Source organism: Blennius ocellaris (assembly GCF_963422515.1).
Source record: "Blennius ocellaris genome assembly, chromosome: 22".
Classification (NCBI taxonomy): Eukaryota; Metazoa; Chordata; class Actinopteri; order Blenniiformes; family Blenniidae; genus Blennius; species Blennius ocellaris.
Window position 1 is genome coordinate 1,431,672 of NC_137671.1, and position 5,315 is coordinate 1,436,986.

The following is a 5,315-nucleotide window of genomic DNA, read 5'->3' on the forward strand; positions in this document are numbered from 1 at the left end:
GGACTCAGTGAGTGTGTGTCGTGTCCTGACAGGACTCAGTGACTGTGTGTCGTATCCTGACAGGACTCAGTGAGTGTGTGTCGTGTCCTGACAGGACTCAGTGAGTGTGTGTCGTGTCCTGACAGGACTCAGTGAGTGTGTGTCGTGTCCTGACAGGACTCAGTGACTGTGTGTCGTGTCCTGACAGGACTCAGTGAGTGTGTGTCGTGTCCTGACAGGACTCAGTGAGTGTGTGTCGTGTCCTGACAGGACTCAGTGAGTGTGTGTCGTGTCCTGACAGGACTCAGTGAGTGTGTGTCGTGTCCTGACAGGACTCAGTGAGTGTGTGTCGTGTCCTGACAGGACTCAGTGAGTGTGTGTCGTGTCCTGACAGGACTCAGTGAGTGTGTGTCGTATCCTGACAGGACTCAGTGAGTGTGTGTCGTGTCCTGACAGGACTCAGTGAGTGTGTGTCGTATCCTGACAGGACTCAGTGAGTGTGTGTCGTGTCCTGACAGGACTCAGTGAGTGTGTGTCGTGTCCTGACAGGACTCAGTGACTGTGTGTCGTATCCTGACAGGACTCAGTGAGTGTGTGTCGTGTCCTGACAGGACTCAGTGAGTGTGTGTCGTGTCCTGACAGGACTCAGTGAGTGTGTGTCGTGTCCTGACAGGACTCAGTGAGTGTGTGTCGTGTCCTGACAGGACTCAGTGAGTGTGTGTCGTGTCCTGACAGGACTCAGTGAGTGTGTGTCGTATCCTGACAGGACTCAGTGAGTGTGTGTCGTGTCCTGACAGGACTCAGTGAGTGTGTGTCGTGTCCTGACAGGACTCAGTGAGTGTGTGTCGTGTCCTGACAGGACTCAGTGAGTGTGTGTCGTATCCTGACAGGACTCAGTGAGTGTGTGTCGTATCCTGACAGGACTCAGTGAGTGTGTGTCGGTCAAATCCAGCCTGCAGAGGGATGAAAACTCAACGTATTGAAGTCAAATGCTAATTTACCAATTAAAGTAACCCAATTGTATCGACGGAGACCTGTTATTTGTTATTTGTTGCACACATGGAAGGGACAAAATAAATCGAAGGAAAATAGAATGTGTGTAATTTAGTCATGCCTCTAAATTTATGAAAATTTTTTGTTTTTAATGTTTGATCTTTAATTTGAAATTTTTAATGCGAAAGCGGAGGAGCTTCCTTGTTTGTCCCTGTTATCAAAACACCATATTAGAAGACTTTGGAACTCTACAGTGTAATAATAAAATGTTATAAACACCGTCTCTACCAAACAAAGACACACGGAAGCTCCATACGGCAGCGCTACTGCCGCTCTTACTCGTATAAAACACAACGGGTTTATAGAACTTTAGAATATATTTAGAATATATATATATATGTGAAATGCGAGTCCTACGGCGCCGTGTCCTCCTACCCCTCTGTTTAAAGTGTGCATCTGTAAACGCTTCATTTAGAGGGTGAACAGCCCTTCCTCTCTGCACAGTAGTGGAATGGGACGCCCCTCAGACTCTCGTGAACGCGCATTTCAAAGGGGTAGGGGTAAGATGAAGGGCTAAGGGGGAGAATTGAGACGCAGCCCAAAGGTTTCCTCGTTTCCTTCTGAACACCACGATGACCTCCGCGCCCCGGCGTTTAGGTTTCTATGGGAAACGTGTAATCTGAGGTGATAAGAACGCCTCTCCAGGGCGGCGGAACTTCGTAAAAAGTTGCACTTTTCTGTCTGCTAATTTGCAACAATAGAGCTGAAGGACAACTTCTTATCTGTGAGAAGAGAAGCTCAGCTTATCTGTGATAAGCCTCTGACACAACCCCAGTGTCGCCCGTCAGCGGAGGGCCTCTTGGTGTACAGTGAAGTGGAACGTTGACCGTGTGGCTGGCAGCCTTGCTTCATTGGGCTGCGCTCAGCCTGCATTAGTCCCCATGTCACAGCAGAGGCCTTCTGTCCTTTGTGGTGTTTCTGTTGAACCCAGTAAGCCCCGACGCAGCTTTGACATGAGATCTGTTTAAATGTCAAGTGCATTATAAATAGCAAACAATATTATTATCATTATCATTATTATTATTATTATTATTATTATTACTATTATTATTATTATTATTTATTATCATCATCATCATCATCATCATTATTATTATTACTATTATTATTATTATTATTATTTATTATCATCATTATTATTATTATTATTATTATCATTATTGTTACTATTATTATTCTAATTATTGTTATTGTAATTATTATTTTTATTTATTATCATTATTATTATTATTATTATTATTATTATTACTATTATTATTATTATTATTTATTATCATCATCATCATCATTATTATTATTACTATTATTATTATTATTGTTATTTATTATCATCATCATCATTATTATTATTATTATCATTATTGTTACTATTATTATTCTAATTATTGTTATTGTAATTATTATTTTTATTTATTATCATTATCATTATTATTATTTCATCATTATTATTACTATTATTATTATTATTGTCATTATTATTATTATTAATTATTATCATTATTATTATTATTATTATTATTATTATTATTATTATACAATCAGATACTACTGTGTCTACTTTGGCTTTAGTCATATTGACGAGATGACTTATTTATATTTTTTCATAGTGGTTTTAACTCTTTCAGCCACTTCCTTCATTTGATCTGTTTTACGTATTTCACTTTTTTTTTTCAAACCCTATTTAACCAAGAGATGAAGCTTTCTCCTTAAATGAGCACTGGACGCAAATCTATATCTAAAAAAACTATTATTATTATTATTATTATTATTAGTATTAGTATTATTATTATATATGAGTGAAACTGTCACTCACAAGTCCATGAGTCCTGTCAGGTCGTCCAGCCTCAGCAGGTACGTTCACCCTGTCAACACCAGGACAAGTCGTTTTGGGGCTCACGTTTCAGGCAGAGCGGCCAGAACTTTCCATTTCCAGTAAGATCTTCCTGGAACACATGAAGAAAGACTGTCACCGACACGACTGCAAACCTGAACTGTAAATATTCCAAAGGTCAAACATCTGGATCGCCAGTGTTGAGAACAGTTTAGCTGTTATTTTCTACACACAGTACAACATAAACCACAGCGGAAAAACACAGATACACAAACATTTGATCATTGTTGAAGAAGGTCAAAGGCGTTGCGTAATCAGGGAGTGGGGATATTGAAGGGTGCTGCAATAATAACCCTGATCCACTGATGACTGGGCAGAAATACTGAATGTCATGCATGGTCTGCAGGTTTGATCCTTTGTTCTTGGCTCGAGGAACAACAACAACAACAACATGAATGCAGTCGACCTGTTTCACAAGCGTGGGACATGTCTCACGCCACGTTGGGAAAAATGCTCTGAAACGACCACGATCTGTGGCGGAACCAAATGTGATCACGGCGTCACATTCCAACAAGGAGAAATTAGCTTCAGAGTTGATTCAGACGCAGACATTCAACATTTCTTAATCCGGTCGGATCTGAAGTTAATCTTTGAACTTTAGACATCAAAATATCAGCAGCATAAAATGAGAAATAGATGCGATAAGAGCAGGAATCAAGGGACTGCCGTGTTACCCCCCCCCCCCCCCATTAAATCAAACATCTTCTGGGATTCCAGCATTTGTATATATTTGTGGTGTACCACAAGACTCTGTGCTCGGTCCTCTTTGATTGTGTGTGTCCATGCTGTGATGTGCGTCCAGTCCCTTCTAGGAGAGGCCCAGATCACCTACAGCCATACCAGTCAGGTACGCTATCTTAAAACTTGTATATTCTTGTCCAGAGGTGGACTGGCCATGTGGGGGGTGTCACTGTCCCGGGGGGGGGGGGGGGGCACAACGCCAGTCAGTTCCATGAACCCATGGTGCTGGACAAACAGCAGCAGCACTTAATTCTGAGCAGACGTTTTGATAAGGACGTTCACACACTTCCCCTGTAATGTTTGCATTCCAGCTTGAGCGCACTGAAACCCACTGCACACACACACACACACACACACACACACACACACACACACACACACACACACACACACACACACACACCTCCATACTTTACATGCCCATTATATTACCAAAGCAAAATGTAGCTTAATTAATCCAGTGTACGCGTTTATACAGAATGCCTTTGAGCCTTAGTTGGATTTATTAACTCTTTCGTATGGTCATCGTATGACCGCCAAACATTGATCTACATCCAGTATTAAATCGTACAATATTAAATACAAGCAAAATGTTGTGGGGTGAAACATTTCGGTCCCAGGAAGTAGATTGGGCCCATAAATTCCAACCTTAATAACCTCACAATGTCAGCTCAACAGGTACACACACACACACACACACACACACACACACACACACACACACACACACACACACACACACACACAGTCGTGTTTTCTGAGGACTCTTACTTCACGATTCTCAACGTTTTCAGCCTTTTACTGGACGAATGTGGCCGACTGCTATATCGCTTACATGCAGTCTTTGTTCCTGCAGCAGCCGCCGACTCTTTGGGCGCCGTGGCCAAGCTTCAGAGCCACTTCCCCTCCTGAAAGGCGACTTGCTTTCCAGCTCGCAACAATGGCCTGTCGTGTCCTGTCCACATCCTCCCACCACTGAAAGTTGCGAGTTGCCTGATATCAGTTGGAACAATGGTCAAGGATAAGGCAGGCGTCCAGCAGTTGTTAGAAACGGGCCGTTCATCATAATTGCTGTTAATAATTACAGCGGCGATAAGAGCCCGACGTGACATATATTGATGGCAGAACCGTCGGAGGTCTCAGTGGATGCAGGGGAGCGGGTGGAAGAGACACTGGGAACTTTGGCTTGGAGACACTTGGGGACTTGGTCAGGTACGTGACGAATGCTACTCTGACCTCCGTGGCGACACTGCGCCAGACAAAAACCCCGAGACAATGGAGTTCCCACAGCTGCCGACGTGTTCGGGCTGCGGCTGCTCATGATTGTTGACGTTTGCAGAGGTGATTTAGGTCACGGAAATCACAGACGTTGATACGAAGGTGAGGCAGCTGACACAAGGCAGTGGCTCCGTCCGTACCTCAAACAGAAGCTGACGAATCTTCCTCCCCTGGAGGACAGTGCAGGTCCTGGCCTGGCCGCTGTGCTCCTCCTGCCTCGGGGGGTCTGGACCTTTGTAGTTTGCCGTTAATGTGGTTTGAAACGTGTTCAAAGGGAAGACAGGGTCCCCGTCCTCACCCTAATGTGCCCATCAGATCTCAGGGACTCGTAGGGAGGAAGCGCGGACCTTCAGGCACAAGGCGAAGCGACACG